Source organism: Artibeus jamaicensis, unplaced genomic scaffold (assembly GCF_021234435.1).
Source record: "Artibeus jamaicensis isolate MK-2021 breed Jamaican fruit bat unplaced genomic scaffold, CSHL_Jam_final scaffold_1964, whole genome shotgun sequence".
In the NCBI taxonomy this organism is placed as follows: domain Eukaryota; kingdom Metazoa; phylum Chordata; class Mammalia; order Chiroptera; family Phyllostomidae; genus Artibeus; species Artibeus jamaicensis.
Genome location: NW_026522030.1, coordinates 47,910,678 through 47,930,821, shown reverse-complemented (window position 1 = coordinate 47,930,821; position 20,144 = coordinate 47,910,678).

The window sequence follows — 20,144 nt, the reverse complement described above, 5'->3', positions numbered from 1 at the left end:
CATGTGGTATTTGTCTTTTACCACCTGGCTTATTTCACTTAGCATAATGCTTTCCAGTTCCATCCATGCTGTTGCAAAGGGTAGGAGCTCCTTCTTTCTTTCTGTTCCATTGTGTAAATGGACCATAGTTTTTGACAGACCATTCATTTACTGATGGGCACATAGGTTGCTTCCAGGACTTGGCTATTGTAAATTGTGCTGCTATGAACATTGGGGTGCATAGGTTCTTTGGGATTGGTGTTTCAGGGTTCTTAAGATATGGAATTTTCTCAGATAACTGAAAATAAATTTGCTTTTTTACCCAGCAATTCCACTGCTAGGACTATACCCTAAAAATCAGCTTTTCAATGAATTATTCAAATAACGTGTTAGGAAATATATGTACCCTATGTTTTTCTGCTCCGGCCCGCGGAGCAATCAACTAGGGCTCGACCACCTACCTAGAACAAATGAGCTGGGGGGACAAGAGGCGTGAAGAATGGCAGCAAGACAAAAGATTCTGATCAAGCTGCAAACTTTATTTTTCCAAACTGGGTATATATATGGGGGGGAGGGAGAGGAAGGAGATTAGGTTGCTTGCTATTGGCTAGCTTGAGACAAAGAAGGGCCCGCTTATTGATTACTTGGGTGCAACTGGTACTCGTGGACACCTCATGTGCCTGTAGCCGATTGGCTTGTGGAGCGCACAGGTTCCTGTAATCAATGCAATGTTTTTAGCTAGAAGCCAGGTGTAAGGTTCCCAACATTTTTCTATCCTATAAATTAATTGTTTATATGTATATTTATTGCTATGATAATCACCCTTCTTTACAATGTTGATGTTTTTGTCATTTCTGAATTGGCATATATTTTTGTCTTAAATATATAGAAATAAGTAGAGAAAGAAGCCAGCAGCAATACTGAAGTTTTTTAAATATTTGAGTGCCTATTTACAAATGTGCTACAAATTTCCTCCATATTCCACTTTATTAAAATGGTGACTGCATTTTTAAATAACAAAGTAAACAAGTAAAGAGGTTTTGTCATGTGTGACACAGAACAAAGTCGAAGGCATGCCCACGATGGGGACTGAAGTCAATACAGTCTGATGGTCTCCCAATGAAAAGCATGTGAAGTCCATACTAATTAGCTTATAAATCAGACTGATACTTGAGTTTATTTGGTCCAGAAAGACTACCTACTGTCAGGCAATCAAGCACTACCCCTTTAATTGCATTTTATTCCAACAACCAGAATTTATTGATTCAGGCATACACTTAATGCCACAGCAGTATCATTATTTGACTTTATTTTAACAGCTTCAAAATGTTAGAAAGTTAGAAACCACTGTGAAAGAGATCATTAAAAAGTTGCCTTGCTAACATTGCTTCACATTTTATGCTGAGCAATGTTACTATATATATATATGAAATTACATTGTATAAGAGGAGGAGGGAAAAAACTAGTGTTTATTAAGCATTTAGTATGATCTGGTGCTCTCTTATACAGAAAAATACTTGAATCACAAAACAAAAAAGCAAGGAAGGTCAATATTATTATTCACATTTTATAGATAAGCTTCAGCTTAGAAAACAAGCAAATTTCCCAGATCTGTATATTTGTTATTCATTCATTCATTCATTCATTCATTCATTCATTCATTCATTTAATTTTCTAGAGAGAGAAAGGAAGGGAGAAAGAGAGGAAGAGAAACATCAATGTGTGGTTGCCACTCTCACTCCCCCTACTGGGACCTGGCCAGCAGCAACCCAGTCACGTGCCCTGACTGGGAATGAAACCAGCAACCCTTTGGTTCACAGGCCAGCACTCAATCCACTGAGCCACACCAGCCAAAACCCAGAACTGTGTATTTAAATGTTAAAATAATTTATATGACTCCAAAGTACATGTTTCATTTCTTACATGACCTCTTGCAAGATTTTGACACACTAACCATTCTACAATATTGTGGTTATCTTAATATACACTATGTGTTATTGAAAGTGTAAAGACAGCTCACCTACATGAGTTTTGTGCTCATTACAGTCTTTAAAATACAACACATCAAGACCTAATCAATCTCATTGGTTAGTTGTATTACTTTGCATATGCCAAGGTATTTTTCCTTACTTATACTTGAGAATTGTGGAATTTCACAGCTAATTAGATAATATATACAGCATACTTGGTAAGTTATAACTTTGATAGTTTCAAAGAAGTTTCAGGAAATATTTGATGAATATAAAGAGTAGCCGAAAGCTTAGTATTTCCATTATTTTCCCCCAAATTAAAAAGGCTATATGTCTTAATTTTTGGCAGCTCAAAATTACACATATTTGAAGTTACAAATTGATAATTTGACATATATATCCGTTGTGAAATATTCACCACAAGCTAATTAACATATCTATAATTTTATATAGGTAGCATTTGAGTGTGTGTGTGTGTATGTAGTGAGGACACTTAAGATTTACCTTTTTTGGCAACTTTCCAGTCTGTAATACAATATTAAATACAGCCACATTGCTGTACATCACATCTTTAGAACATATTTATCTAACAAAACTGAAATTATATCCCTTGATTAATATCTCTTTGTATTCCACTCCCTCCCATCTCTGCTAATCTCCATTCTATTCTATTAATTTGACATTTTGGCTTTTATATGTAATTTAGAACATAATCTTTTTGTCCTACTGCTTCTGGATTATTTCACTTAGCATAAAGTCTCCAGGCTTATCCATGTTGTCACAAATGGCAGTATTTCCTTCTTTTTTAAATGCATTTATCTATTATTATGGAAAACAGTATGGAGGTTCTTCAAAAATGTTAAAAATAGAACTATCTTAGGATCCAATACTTTACTTCTGGATGTGTATCCAAAAGATACAAAATCAGCTTCTCAAAAAGATATCTGCCCTCCATGACCATTTCAGTGTTTTTCCCAATAGCGATGGAATCAACCTAAACATCCCTTGATGGATGAATGGATAAAAATGATCATTTCCTTTGAGTAGGCCCACGTGATGGAGTAGCTCTCAAGTTCTCCATGAATCCTCCTTTCATTGCTAAGTAGATTGAAACTGGTGTACAGGAAGGGGCCAACACATGGAAGCTCTAAACCTGCTCTTCATATCATCAAGAGTAGCTCTGCTTTCATTTTTTTTACTTCCATACATTTTTATTTGCATAATAAATATATGTCAATAAATTTTTAAAAATTAATTAAATTAAAATCATGGATCTAGTCCAATGTCCTCATTTTTGCAGGTGAAGATATGGAGAATCAAAGAAGTAAAGGACCAGTCTCAGAATCACACTACTAGTAAGTAAAATCTGGAGATCTAGAGGGAGATGCTGGACGTTGACCCAAGCTGTATCCATTGCATTATAGTTCCTCATTTCAGGCACAGTGTTGAAAATTCCGTGTGAAACTCTGTTTCCATCCCTGGTTAGATCACATGTGGTCAATGGCACTAATTGCATGTCACCTGTGTTCACTTCTGCTATGTACTTTGGAAGATAAGGGCTTTATTTTTAAGAAGAAAGAATGTAGTTTATAAAATAATGTAGCAAAAGAAGAATGCGGGAATTCATTTGAAGGCTTTTCATGTCCTGTGTGCTTAATATGAGTCATCCCATTTAATCATCAGAAAAATATCTAAGAGAGATGGTTTTATCCTTATTTTAGAAATAAGCTAAACCTCTAAGATGGTTGATGGTATGTCCAAGTTTATAAAGCAACTTAATATCAGATTAGTTTCAAATCTAAATCTTTCTAAATTCAAGACCCCCACTTTCTGTAATATAAAATTCTCTAATTAAACAAGCAAATGCAGGAATTAATACAAATAGTACATAATTCAAAACTAGTGTGATATAACAGTTGAGTAATACTGCGCATCATTTGAGGTGTTAAGAGAAAGCTAAGTAGTGGAAGTCAGTTTGGGCAAACACTGAAAAAACTGACCTGCTCTTGCTATTGACTCCCAACTAGAAATTCTTTTAAAGCTTGTTACCAGGTAGATACTAGAAGTAATGATACCTGTACAATATGAATGGAAAATATTGGCAACACATATACATAGACACTAATGGTAGAGATTGATAACTTGTTAAGATCAAGAGAATGAGAGTTTTAAAAAGAGGGAGATTTTACTTTAGCAGTTGAAATAGGAAATAGTTGTTAAAGTAAGAGGCATTTTGAGTTGGATGGGATATAGATGGATGGGGTTGAATAAAATTTTCTTTCAAGAGGAGAGTATCAGAAGTATGGAGGTAGAACTGAGCAGGGACATTTTAGCAATAGGGGCTAGGGTAAATCATAGAATATGATAAGGAGAATGAGACATTATTTTAAAACATTGGCCTGGAATTTATTGGTAGAAGTTTTTGAAGTCTGATCTAAAATATATTTTACCATATAAGCAATAACTAGTTATTGATCATGTTGGTCTTTCATTGTTATTTTACACTTGTTTATTTCTCTCATCTGTAAGATGCTATAGTCAAAACTATGTCTTGGGGGAACTTATGATAGCATTATGATGGGTGGACTATATAGCTAAAAAATCAGAAGTGAGGAGAACAAATAGAGGGTATAAAAATAATAATGGCATATATCCATAGTTAATTTTTTATCCCTTAAAGATAATAAATTTCCCTTTCACAGCAGGTGTAATCACTCAGATTTCTGTGGTAACTTTCAGGAGAAAATGTTGCTGATCTCTTGTATAAATTTTAGGTCAGTCTTTCCTCAAAGAAACAAACTTCCATAAAATTGTGTAAATCCACCAATCATTTTCTTTCCAGTTGCCCTTTTATTGATAAATATTTGATGAATAAATAAATAAATGCCTTTGTTTACAGCAGATTATTTTTAAATTAAATTTATTGGGAGGATATTGGTTTCAAGTATACAATTCTCAAGTATATCATCTGTATATTGCGTAAATTCCTTTACAGTCTCCCTATTCACCTAAAATTTTGTTATGTAAGGGAGAAAAAAGATACCACGAAAGTTGTTTTGTTATTTTTATTAATAATATTATTATTTATTATCATCGAATCCTAGCTATACCTAGAAGAGAGGCCTTTCTGAGTGAAAACTTCCCTTGTCCTTTGAAGATCCTCTTAATATTTTCACTCAGATGGCAGAGGATAAAAGTAAAGGACACTTGTTTTTCTCCTGAGGGGTATAAACAAAGAGGAAGTATCCTGAAGCATTTTGCTGGGAATACAAAGGAACAATAGCAGTGGAAAACTCCCTATGCAAATTAAGAATCATTTAGCTTGTTAAAGGTCAACTGTTCTGTTTGAATACCCATACAGGGAGGAAAGAGCCCTGAAAGCTCTGTTCCCCTGGTAGACGAACAATTCAGGGCAACTCCTGCGCTTAGTTTCGTTTCAAACAGCAATCTCGGCATTTTAGAAACCTTCCTCTTCCAAGAATGATGTGCATCCATTAATCACATGAACGATACAACCCCATAGCTTCCTAACTATAATCTCTCAAGAAATGGAAACTACGCTCTGAACAATTTTCTTTCTTCTTGCTTCGTTGAATCCATATCTATGAAAATTTCTTAAGAAATTTTTGTCCTGCATTATATTTTTGATCTCAGACACCTTTTAAGAATTAACTTCATTTAATCTATATTAATTTGTCTTTATGCAATGCACATACATCTGTGAAATTTATTCCTACTATGTTGGATCTCTGGGCTGCTTTTTTAGAGAATTTTTTTTCTCTTGCTCCAAATATGGACTATCCCTGTGAAGGCAATACCTCTGCCAGTAGAGATCTTTTTTTGCCAAACTGATACAGGTTAACATTTCTGAACTTCTGGGAAAGCAGCACTATGATGTAGGGGCTATTCAAGTCAATTTTATTTATAAGATGCAATATTTTTTGGGGGGGCAGGTATTTGCAGTGAAAAGATGACTTAGTGTTTTGGGTGGAAAGAAAAGTAGCTTTACACCTTTATTATAAATGTAAAAAAATCAAAATAGGCCAAACATGTGCAGGTTTGGTGTGAGCACTGAGTGTCAATACGAGTGTATCTGATACACAAAAATATTATTTGTTGGGTGACTAATGTATTGTTGACTCACAGTCAACAATTCTTTCGTTTGTTTTTCTTCTCTGTTTGTTAATATGGTCTATCAATTAAAAGTTACATGGGCCCTGGCTGGTGTAGCTCAGTGAATTGAGCGCGGGCCTGGGAACCAAGCAACCACGGTTCGATTCCCAGTCAGGGCACATGCCTGGGTTGCAGGCCAGTTCCCATCAGGGGACTCACAAGGGGCAACCATACATTGATATTTCTCTCCCTCTCTCCTTCCCTTCCCCTCTAAAGATAAATAAATAAAATCTTTAAAAAAAAAAAGTTACATGGGTATGGACACATATCTAGGATTAGATTTTAGGCAACTGCCTCAAGCATTACTCCTCTGCTTGCTGAATGCCATTGATTAGCTCAAAAGGTTTGTGTGTGCAGGGACTGACTCCGAGGGGCCACTTGTGCTGAGAATTAGAGATGAACATGGCATTCTCAGCATTGTGTCTTGATTGTGGCTATGATACTGTTAGCAGGACTCAGTGGTACTCTATTTATGGTTTTCTTTTCATACATCCCAAGTTGGTCTTTGAGCTGAGAATAGAATGACATTCATATAATAGAGGCAAAGTGTTATTTCCTGGGTCTATAATGTCTGGAATGGAGAAATAGGGGAAAATATTTGCTTTGTTTCCCAAGATGATAAATTCATCAATGTTATAATACTATAAAAGTTTTAAGCAAAAGCATTGGTAAAAACTTTTAAAATATAAAATTATATTGTGGGAGGTAATTTTTCACAGAGATAAAGAGTATAGATTATGGGGAAACACAATATATGTAAAATAAGAGTTCCACTTTTAATTATTTGTAGGATCTTAAGAGTTTTCCAATGTTTCTGTGCCTCAGTTTCTTTCCCTGTAAAAACATCTAACTGACACAGTTGTTCTTTAGCATTAAATGCATGTAAAGTTTCTGATATAGAGGCATATATAAGTTTTTGTTTTTAAATTGTTAAAAAGTTTGCAGACTTACTGTAATATTAATTACAGGTAAAATTTTTGGTTTCTTCGGCACATATTCAAAGTCTTGTTTTGTATTTACCTTTGTAAAAGCACAGCTTTTTATGTTAAAATATTACTAATTTACTTAATATGTATTCAGCTATACTCTGCCCAATATTTTCCACATAAATTTTTTATTGAAATGCATAGTAAGTTGACAGATAAATTTCTTTGAAATTATATCTAAATCCACTTGGAATATGATATTAAAAAATTAAAGCATGTTATGTTGGAAGTATATCTACATTTATAAATTTATAAGTCTATGTTTCTAACCCTAATTTATTACAAATTTTTGGATTAAAATTTTATTTGAATTTATAATCAAGTGCATCACATATAATGGAATATTGAGGGAGAATTCTGTTTTATAAATGGCATTTATTAAAGAGATAAACAGATTTAAAAACAATTTTAATATAGTACTTTTCCACACATTTAATAAACCAACAGTTGGGCGCTGCATTTTAAATTTATAAAATTAAAAAAGAAAGATCTCTTGTTTGTTAAAAGAATGAGATACTCCAGAGAAGTTCAGTACATACTTGTATTTGTTGATGTTGTGCTTGCAAGCCAATTAATTCACCTACCCCTCCATCTGAAACGTCCTGGACTGAAATAATTTCTTCAATGCACATCAGGAAATATCTCATCTCTGTTTCCGTGGAGAAGGACCTTCATCTCTGTCTCCAAAATGTTAAAGCTCCAGTGTCCTTTAAAAATATATATTTATTTATTTATTTTTAAATAGAGGGGAATGGAGGGAGAAAGAGAGGGAGAGAAACATCAGTGTGTGGTTGCCTCTCGTGTGGCCCCCACTGGAGACCTGGCCTGAAGCCCAGGCCTGTGCCCTGACTGGGAATCAAACTGGCGACCATTTAGTTCACTGTCCTGTGCTCAATAAACTGAGCTACACTAGCCATGGTTCCAGTGTCCTTTACAGTCTGCTTCTAATATTACTTCCCTGATTTCCTCATTGGAACTCACTGTCTCCCTTCCTCCAGTGACTTACTGTCTTATTTCTGACATAGCTCTTGTCAATGACTGCCCTATATTTATTCGCAAACTTTTTGCAGGGGGATGCCACTTAAAAAAAAGGAAACTTAAAAAAAAATTTTAAATCTCATATCACCTGGGGCAAACAAAGATTTTCTGAACATAATTTTCTTTACTTTTGGAGCACCTATGCCCACTGACCCCAGTTTCTCTCCTTATGAAGCTCCTGCTGGGACTGAATTTTGCCCAATGGAACAAACTTAAAGTTACATGTCCCACTCCCAGCCCATACTGACCTCCCACACTTGGTCCTCTAATCACTTTCCCTTCCCGTGATAACTTGGGGAGCCACGTAAAATTAGTGCTCTCTCAAAACTCTTCTGCTTTTTTTGTGTCCTTTCTCTGACTACTGCTAATCTCCTTCCACCCAGACTCTGGGATTCAGTCTTGGCTTTCACCTCTTTTTTTGGCAAAATATTGGTTTGAATTCTACAGTATTTAATAAGCACTACACATACTCATTTTAATTACAAGGGCAAAAAACAAAAACACAAATAATGAATGATGTCCTGCCAGCCTTTTGCTGAGTGCAGCACTGGTTTATTTGTGTTTGCCTATTATATTTCCACAGAATTTTCATATGTACTTTTGACAAAGTTAGTTTGCTAGGAAGGGGAACCTACTAAAACTAAGTTCAGATCATTTTCAGTAAGACTTCCTGCAGGGGCAAAATTGAGGCACCTAAAATGAGGCTATTAGGAGAAGGAACATTGAGACAAAAGCTTTCGAGTCAATAGCTTTAAAAAGTTCCAGGTTCCTGGAAGGAAGAGGAGAACTAATACTAGACAAATTGTGAAAAAAATAGTTTGGAAGTATTTCCTTTGGATTGGGAAAGGTTACATTTAAATTTTGATTTAAAGTATAGCTCTGTTGGCCTATCATCTTGTAGCCTCTTTTTATAATCTTCATTAACTACTGAATTTTTCAGTGTATAATGCACACTTTTTTGTCCACATTTTTTTAGGGCAAAATAAGGATGTGCATTATCCATGGGTTACCTGAAATACCTTATATCTGTTATTATGTTTTATAATTATTTGTTATATAAAATTTCTTGTACCCTAGTATATTCAAAAATAAATGCTAAAATTTCATCATAATACAAAAAAACAAGTATCTAAATAAAACAAACAAACAAATAAATGCATTAAAATTAGTATGAAACTATTTTTTTCACTGAAAGTTTGGGCCAAAAACATGATTGGGTACCATACACAGGGGCTCATTATACACAGCAAAATAGGTAAATCAATGACCTGATTTCATACTTTCTCCAGTCTTTAGTTTTACACTGACTCTTGGGCACAATACTTAGCTTTAGCACCTTGGCATGAATAACACTATGTGGCCCACAACTGAGGCATGTGCCCTGACCAGGAATCTAATCAGTAAGCTTTTGGCTTGCAGGACAATGCCCAACTCACTGAGCCACACCAGTTAGGGCACCATGTTTTTCATCACCATGTAAACTGGATTCTTTAGAAATCTAGTACAGTGGTACTTGTCATTAATTTGCTCCCCAACTCCTGACAAGAACAATGAGTCACTCTTGCGGTGCAGCAGTGTGACTCATACAAGTTCTAGAAAGTGCAAGGGGTGCCAACCAAGCACCCAATGCTGAAACATTTACCTCATCAAAATAAATACAGGGCTTGACAAGTTCTGAGGCCAATCAGTACCAAGGGATGGCTGTATTTTATTTTGTATGTTAAAAATAAAAATAAGAAAGTCTTGTGTCAAATTTGATATATTTGTAATGGTTGGTGGAAGGAGGACAAATTTTTGCAATAATATAAAATATAAATGTCACTGTATTTAATGCATTAGTTTAAATATTGAGAAGGACCCTGGATGGTATAGCTCAGTAGATTGAGTGTGGGCTGTGAAGCAAAGGGTTACCAGTTCGATTCCCAGTCAGGGCCCATGCCTGGGTTACAGGTCAGGTCCCCAGTGGGTCCAGGTGAGAGGCAACCACACATTGAACTACCCCCCTCTCTTTATCCCTCCCTTCCCCTCTCTCTAAAAATAAATAAATAGAAATTTTTAAAAATGTTGAGAAGGCAACAAGGCCCCCTCAAGTGCACAGATCCAGGAGCCGATTGCACAGCACACAGAGAAGCCCGGATACAGCGACCTTCCACTGTGTAGGAGAAAGGATCAGACATTTATAACGGTGTTTTGCTTCCTGCTATGATTTATTAAGGATAGGAAACCACTTCAGAGGAAACTTGACATGAAATAATGTAGCGTTCCTATGGCAAGTGAAATTCCATCAACTGAGAGGCGTGCTGAATCGGAAGATAAACAAGTACAGCAAAGCCTTTGCAGGGACTGAGTGATCTTCGTAGGTGTCCTGGTGTGCGGCACGGAAGTGGCAGGTCTTAATTAGAGAGGCCGAGTTTAATATTCTTCTTGAAGATTTTACCTTTTGTAATGGAAGTAAATGTTATCTTTCTCTCAGCCTCTCTGTATACTACATCCTCCAAAATGAAATTAGAAAATAGCAGATTCCACTTCATCAAGGCAGCCAATTAAATGGCTGAGGGTGTCTGTTTCTGTGTTGTTTTCAGAAACAATTGTATCATTAAATTGCTAAACTTGTAGTGTCAGCAGTAAATAGAGCAAATAGCTGCCAAAGGGAGAAAAATATGAACTGTGCAGCTACTTTGATGTCATCCTGACCTCCTTTTCAGTGTCTCTTGCTGAACAAGCTACAAGCAAAATGGGCGGGAGCAAAGGCTGGCCTGTAGGAGCCTGCAGGGCCTCTACCTCCCTTTCTGGGAGGTTTGAGCTAATTTCCCCGGTTTTACACTCAATGCTTTAGGTGGATGGTGCTGATCAATGTTTCAGGATACAATTTCCCTCACTCTGCTTCTGTTTTTCTCCAATTACTGTTCACTCATGGAATGCACTCTTATCTCCTGTTTTAAAAAATCCATACATTTATTTATTAAACAAATAACCTATTGAACTCTTTTCTCATTTTCGAGACAAATCCAGACTAAGCTACATCGTCGAACAAAACCCTGTTTTTAAGGAAATTGCTTCGAGGTAGTAGAAAGAGACAGTAAATTATGTGCATCCTAAATCTGTCAATTATACAGGTGGGTAAGGGAAATCAAGATTCAGGGGAGTTCAGTTTTTAATTGGGTGGTCAGACTGTGGGAGAAAGTGTTTTATGTGGTCCTGAGAGGCTCATAGGACAGTGGTTAGTAACAAACTCTTAGCCAGACTCCTGGGCCTTTTAATCCAACCAGCTTTATCCCTTTTTAGTCCTGTAATCCAGGAAACTCACTCTATTTCTCAAGACCTCAGTGTGCCCATCTCTAACACAGGGATAGTGTTAGTACCTAAGGAATCTTGTTATATGGGAAGGGTTTGGAACATAGTGTGGAGTACACATTACATAGTATTTGTAATAAGTACAATATGAGTTGTCTCATTATCAACTTCTGAAGAGAGTATAGGCCTCAATTTAAAAACATCTGAGCGTAAATACCCAACGATTATTCTTTCCTCCTCACTAAACTAATTGTCAGATTTATGATCATGAAAATTAAGATAATTCCTACAATTTAGAGTTGTTGTCAGGATTAGAACAGAGTTTTTATTATCTGTTCATAGGAGATCTTGGTTAAATGCCATGCCTTTTCTTCTCCTAGACCCAGTTGAAATGCTTTGATGCCTTATATTATTTCAGTGAGTGAAAAGCTTAACTCTCCTAATATCACTCATGTTGGTTATCACATACTAGCTTGTGCTATATTGGATTTCCTTCATTCTAAAATACCATTGATGATTACCCTGTTGATTGAATAGCAGCTTTTCAAGGGTGGGGGGAGAAACAATCTCACATTAAGTTCACCCTTCAATTATACACCGTGCCCTGATTTCATAATGTGAAAGATAATGCCTTATGGAATCAAGAAAATGTGTTTGTTTCTATTTATAACTCATTACTGCTACTATGGGATTTACTACTTAGAAGCTATGAAATTCTTTGCACCATTCTATTTTCTAAATCTACCACCTTGCACATTGAGGACCTCAATAAATATTTCCTAGATGATTAAATGGATGACCATACAATTCCTTGAACAAAATAACTGATTTAAGTTTATACATAAATACTGAATGAAAGCAGAGCATGGTTTTTCAATTAGGGTGCATTCTTCATTCAAAAATTTATATAAATAGTAAGAATATATATATGAGGTCTGTCCAGAAGGTATCCAGCCATGTGATATGAAAAATAGAGACATTTATTAAAGAAGATATAAGATATAAGAAATACTGTACATAGGACAATGAAACCTCAGTCCACTTCAAAGTAGGCACCTTGGCTCACACAACCCTCTCAGTTGCCATCAGCTGCCCTGTTGTATTTTCCTGAATCTCACCAATGGTCTAAAGTCTCTTTCCTTCCCAAGATTATTTCAGTTTTGGGAAAAGTCAGAGGTCTCAGGGAACCAAATCTGGGGTGTAGGGAGGCTGAATGACCTGGTTGATTTGATATTTTGTGGGAAAAACTCTGCATGATATGTGACATGTGAGCAGGTGTGTTGTCGTGATGCAGCTGCCAATCACCAGCTGCCCAGAGCTGCAGCCTTCTGAGTCATTCAGTAGTTTCCACAGAAGATGTCTAAGCTTAATGTAAAATCGGATCCATTGCTCAGTTCCATTGCTCTACTCGCTCAGTTCTTTTTAATGTGACAGCCACACAGTACACATGCTCACTCACCAGCATCTACAGCCCCCACTGACTAGTGCAGTGAAGTCATTATTGTTCACACAAGCGCATTCCAGTCCACTCTCCTTGGCTGACAGGTTATATTGATGTAGTGCAAACCATTCTCATTGTATTAACAATGGCTGGACTTCTTCCAGACAAACCTCTTAAAGAGGTATATATAACTATATATATATATGTGTGACTATATATATATATAGTTATATAAGTATATACTTACTTACATATGCATATATACATACATACCTAGTGTGTGTGTGAATATATACACACACTATATATACACACATACATGTGTGTATGTATGTATGTATGTATGTGTATACTTTCCTCACAAGTCCCCCCAGCCACCATGGATGAGAGTAATCATGACTGAGACATGATGTGATCTGCCTGGGGAGGAGAAGTGGCGATTTTCTCAGAGGAAAAAGGCTGTGAGCAGTGGCCAGTTTCTCAGGGGAAAAAGGCCTTGAGCCCACTCCTTTAGGGGCTTTTATTGGGCTGTAATACACAGGAATACAGGGCAGCAAGGATCAAACAGTAGATAACATTTTGAAGAAATCTGAGGGCTTAGTATGAGTCAGAGTCTGTCAGGAACAGAGTTTTAGGGTTTCTTGCTGAGACCCTTAACATATGAATGAAAGCACTCTTAGCAGAGCAGATTTCACAGGTTTATCAGGAAGTCTTTGTGATGCCAGATTTTCCCCCAGGAAATACTCTAGCAAGGCAAGGAGCTGCACCTCTCCCCAACAGGCATTGAGGGTTAAGGGGGTAAGAGCCAGGAAGCCCTTCTCCCAGAAAACATGGGGACTCAGGCTATGTCAAAGCTGGGCGAGGGGTGAGGGGGCATAAGAGACCATTGCTCCCTCTTTGTTGCAGCCCCCAAGTCCTTCCATGAAGGCCTCCCAAGTGATCAAGTCTGGCTTAGGTTGCCCCCTGCTGTGAGGGGTCTTACCTGTCATTGACTTCCGACCAAGCTTTGGGGGCAGGGAGGAAACTGAGGCAGCATTTGCTACCAGAGACAGGCTTTGTCTCCTGCGGCTCAAATCCCAAAGGTCATCCCTCACCCTTAGCCACAGTGGGTTGAGATACAATTCCTAGAACCAGGCAGAGTGGTCTACAACATATATACATACATACATGCACACACACATTTATATTTATAGTTATAGTTATGGTTATGGTTATGGTTATGGTTGTGGTTGTGGTTATATTTACATTATTTATATTTATTTTTATATACACACACAGAGAAAGAAATTGGGAAGGGGTAATTTTTTGAAAGCAATGTACATGACAAACTTTAAAAAATGTTTATTTCTATTCATTGTGTGACTGGAAAAGATTCTTTGATTGCTATGTAGTGAAACTCAAATTAGACTAATGAATAAAAAGTGGGGGCGAGTTCTATAAGCATAGAGAATTCTAGAAGCATAGTACAAAACTCGAGATCAGGAATGCAGATGCAATTCTGTGCCTGTTCAGTAGCCATTTTTTTAAAAAAATCCTCTTTTTCTGCAAATAAACTACTTCTAGCTGAGTGGCATAAAACAGCCTGTGCATCAGAATTTCAGACAGAGCATGGAAGGGACAGGTCGCCTGTGTTCTGCTGTGCTAGGGTTCTCAGCTGGAAGACTTGAGCAGCTGGCTTTAATTCAGGTAGTTACAGTCTGGCCTATCTTTAAAACCTCACTGACAGCCTCCTGCAGGCCAGCCAAGCTTCTGCTAATGGTCTTTTCAAATAAGTCCTTCGAGCTCTCTTCATCACAGGGACCAAAGACATTATCATGTGGTTAGGTTTTATTGTAATAGTACTCATGTTCCATACTAATGTCTGTATCAGTTCATGTTTGGTCAGGGAAGCAGAATCACTATGATGATATAGGATGAAGAACATGAATATATATATTTTTCCCGGTATCTGCCAAATTGCCTATAATAAGAACAATAATTGGTATTCTGATGAATTAAACATTATCTATAGGCATCACAAAACTCTGGGGTTATTTGAATGTGGATTATCAGGCATGCAAGTATTTCATGTCACAGCACTTACTGACATTTGAATTCCCATAGTTATATTGTATTCCAAAGAAATTTTAGTTTGAAGAGATGGACATTGCATTATGGAACTCATTTATTGATATTTCAGTTATAATCTTTTAAAAATATGTTTATTGATTTTAGAGCAGGGGAGTGAGAGAGACATTGATGTGAGGAATATTGATGTTTTATGTCCATATGCTTCTGGAACTGGGATCAAACCTACAACCTAGGTATGTGCACTGACCAGGAATTGAACCCGCAATACTTTGGTGTATGGGCTGATGCACCACCCAAATGAGCCAGTTATAATCTTAAATGGGGAATTGGTCTGAATACATTTTAAAGTAAAAAAAAAATTCAGCAACATAGAGTACATGTTTTTATTTACAGATACTCTAACGCACATGTATAATGAAAGAGATATTCTTCTGATAATAAAATTTATAGTAGATATTTTTCTTCACATGTTTCCACTTTCCTAAAGATTTAAAAATTATTGTGTTTACTTTCATAATAAATATGCTAATAAGACCAAAATGAGAGACTATTTGAAAACAAAGAGTGGACAGGAAATAAATTGAGAATCTTGTTAAAGAATGTTTATAAGCAAAGCCAGTCTCAGCTAAAATAGTTCAATGACATAAAATTGAATTTGTCTCTAACCAGTAGCATATAAGTCAGTATTCAATAGTGGGAAATTTAAGGTCTACAAAGAAGATTTATCCTTCTAACACCAGGATCTCAATACTGTGGCTGTAACTGGTTTTCTGCAGACTGATGTGGAGGCTTGCTACAACACCAGCCTGTCTGTCTATAAGGTGCTTTTATGAATTGTCTTAAGAACTCTAGTAGCAACAACAACAACAGAAATTCAAATTTGAGATTTGTATACATTAGCACATTTTATGATATCCTATTAAATTTTATTATTCCTAATTTTAAGTTCTTTAAAATGAGAGTACTTTGAACTTTAATTAATAAATTACTTTTTTCACAAGAAGAACTTCAAATACATGCCTTAAAAATGTGCCCTTAAGTCTGTGCATAATCAGATTTCTATCTGGCCAAAGAAGCACAGAGGGGCTCCTTTTAGTATCTTAGCATTTCACCTGAATTATTTGGCAGCTTTTCATTGGGGGACATAAAAATCTCTTAGTCTAGCTGACAGCATCCTTATATGGACTAAGATTTAAAAAAAATGTTTTTTTTCCAGTCAAACATGGTAGGTTACTTTTTAAATTTTGCTTTGTTTTGTGTTTTTAGCTTAGAGAAATGGGAAAATTTATAGAGAGGGATGAAATGTGTCTACCTAAGAATTAATTGGTTAGCAAATTCCAGGTTTGGACAAAATTTTCTTTTTGGATATTTGTTCTAATACTTCCCCAATTGAAAAGAAAATTACCTCAATGCAGTTTTTGTCTGTTGCATAAAAATTATTAAATGCCAGATTGTGAATTTCATATTTTTCTTACCAGTTTAACTAATGAAAATGTACTTAATATTTCATGAGAGTGGTACCATACATCAATAGTCAGTTTGTTAGCTAGGCCAATATCCCTTTAGTCATTATGTAGAAAAAATAAGATAATTAACAAATTATTACTGAATGTGAGATTAATCTTATAGGCTGAAAACAATATTCTCAGCTAGGAGTTTTGGTTTGATTTGATTTCAAAAGTTTTTATTATTGTTTGATGTATTTGAAAACTTCTGGGATTATACCCTAAGAATTCTGAAACACCAAGTCAAAGGTACCCCAATGTTCATGGCAGCATTATATACAACAGCCAAGTGCTGGAAACAGCCTTAAGTGCCCATCAGTAAATGAGTGGATCAAAAAACTGTGGTACATTTATACAATAAAATACTATGCAGCAGAAAGAAAGAAAGAAAGAAAGAAAGAAAGAAAGAAAGAAAGAAAGAAAGAAAGAAAGGAAGGAAGGAAGGAAAGAAAGAAAGAAGGAAAGAAGGAAAGAAAGAAAGAAAGAAAGAAAGGAAAGAAAGAAAGAAGGAAGGAAGGAAGGAAGGAAGGAAGGAAGGAAGGAAGGAAGGAAGGAAGGAAGGAACCTCTATCCTTCATGACAGAGCATGGATGGAACTGGAGAGTATTATGCTAAGTGAAATAAGCCAGGCAGTAAAAAAGAAATACCATATGGTTTCACTTATAAGTGGAACCTAATCAACAAAACAAGCAAGCAAAATATAACAAGAGACATAGAAATAAAGAACAAAATAGTAACCAGAGATGAAGGGGAAGGTGATAAAGGGGGAAAGAAAAGGAAGGTCATCAAAGAATGTGTATAAAGGACCCATGGACAAAGACAACTCAGGGGAAGGATTGAGGGTGGGAAGTATGGTCAGTGGGACAGGGGAGAGTGATGGGGACAAAATGTGGAGAACTAAAGTTGAACAACAATAAAAATATTTTTAAAATATTTTTTCAATGCTTCTTCTCTTTGAATTTCTTATAAGGAAGCTTTGAAAGCAAAGAATTTCAGAAACGTAAAAACAATCTAAGATAATGTTTGGCAGTGTGCGATTCCTCATTTATCAACACCTTTCTTTTTAATAATAGGATAAGATTATATGCCTAAAATTATATATAGCATGAAACATACACATTGCTGTGTACTTACTCAGAATTTATCTTCCCCTAAAACAAAAGAACTATTGCCAGAAGAAAGATTCCAGTGCTGCATAAATATAACATAACCCTTTTTAAATTACTTAAAGTGTATTATCCTTGCATGTTAAAGTGTGGCTATCAGTATTACAAACAGTATTAGGAACATCTGGGAGCTTGTTAGAAATTCAAAATCACGGGCTCTACCCCAGACCTATTAAGAGTTACAGTCTACATTTCAACAAGACCCTCAGGTGATTTGGTGCATTTTAAAGTTTGAGAAGCCCAGTTCTAGAATACCCATTCCTTCATTTGACATTGAGTACTACTAGCTTGGAGATGAAGAAAGTAGCTCTAGAATCTAGAGCCACTCTAGACCAAGTATTGATTTTAATGTGCAGCACCTAAATGCCATGTCATTTAACTAATCTGAGTCTCCTTGATAAAAATCCATTAATAGCAAAACCCACTGAAAATGGTTGTTGTGAGCCTCGTTTAAGTAAAATACAAAAAGGTATTTTGCATATTAAGATTATAGATATGTTAGCATAAATTGCAGTTCAGATGTCTTATTGAACTGAATATTTTATTTTTGAATAAAGTTTTGAGTGTGCCACATGCAGAATTCTGGTAGTAGACCCTACAAGTTGGTGAGACCTCATTATTGATACAGTGTTTCAAAAGCTAGAAGTATAAGTTATGTTTTCAAAATCTAATAGTGGTCTGACAAAAAGAGACTGAGTGCTTCTTTGAAGACAAAGACTCTCAGTAGGCTAGTCCTGATTGCAGCAGGTTATACCTCAGAACGTGTGTTGCATTCTGTGGAATATGGGGTTGGGAGGGATTCTTCCAAAGCCATTGGAGAAAACCGGGTCATCTGACTAAATGACGCCATCAGCTCAGTCAAACATGGAAACAGTGGAATGACAGCTCTCAGACAGAGAGATTCTGCATATGCTTTAATTTTTCTCATATTAGCAATAACAACAACCTACCTATTGAACAAGCAGGAAACACACTTTATCTTTGAATTTTTTCTTGCTGTGAAATCATATCCACCTGATTATCACTGATTGTGTCTTACATTAAAAGTGAATGATATTTCGTAAACCTGCCATGCTCAAAATCTTTGTTCAAATTAGTGTCACTGAAACATTCTGAAAACTTTTAAAAATCTACATTGATATTGGTTTAAAAGTGTATTTATTTTTCCACTGAGAGGAGGATCTATCAGGGTATCTAAGAACTGGACATTCTTCTTATAAGGGATTGTGTACTGATAGACTCCCTTGGTGTATGCTGTATTCCTTCTCATTACAGAAGAGTCAGTCAATTCCCAGGATTATAGAGGGGCTCTCATACTTTAACCTGAATTATAAGAAAGCGAGAGAGGAGGCATTGTAATTTACTGAGAGCTTGCTTTGTTTATAGAAGAACTTCAATATCTACCCATTAAAATGAGTTCTTTTCTGCTAACTTAACTCATTGAAAGGCAATCTTGCAATTTATTTTGATTTTCTCTTAAATATTCATACCAATGCACTCTCCAGACTATTTTTTTCCATCAGAGAATAGGTACTCTTCTGATCTACCTGTCTACATATAGTCGAAAATAATTTTCTGGTGGTTAGCTGCAAGGGGACTTGTAAACATGTGTGTTCTCTTGGCTTTTTGGTACAATATAAACCTGTTTATACTAGGTTTGAGAGATTGGCTTAGGACAATGGAGAAATCTTTAGTCTATATTTGAAATTGTGTGATTTGAGTGTTAGCTTGTTAACCCCCTGATTCAGCCCGCAATCATGTCTCCCAAACATGGCTTATTTTATAACTAACTTTGGCTCTCATTTTTTGTTCTATGGTTTTCATCACTTTTATTTTTACACTCAGTTAGGATGTGCCAACGTTACACTACTTTAACATGCATAATCTTTTTTTTATGGGTCTGTCATGTATTAAACTGTCTGCAAGATGTTCATATTCATGGTTGTGAAGAGTACATACTGGTCTTTCACAAACTGATCAAGTATTTAATAGGGTTTTGGTTTGAGCTTGTTGGAAATAGTGATTCAATACCCCTCGCGCAGTTTGTTCAAAACATACATTTTTCTCACTTTGTCTTTAATATGAATGTATTTTGATTCCTGGGACATAGTCTTTGCCATGCTGCCATTTCTGTCATTATATTTAAGACTTCAGTTATGATAATATGCATCTCTAACTGATAAATCCTCCTTCTTTCCTTTTTTTGACACATTTATTTCAAAGATAAAATGCTTAAAGGAGTAAAGGGAATCAATTCATCTTTAGAAAAATTTGGAACATTTAATGTATGGCATTGTGTAATGTTTTTGTTATGATCCTGCAGGTGCCTTAAGAGTTAACTGTTTTAGTCGGTGGTTCTTGATTCTATTTATCTATTTTCTTGGATGTCAATCTCAGGCATAAATATTTAGGAAATTATATCTTATCATAATTCCTTTAAAATTTTGTAATGAACGAAAATAAATAAAAGACCTGCTTTTGTTTCAATAGTTAAAAGATTACATTTCCACCTACTTGACTAC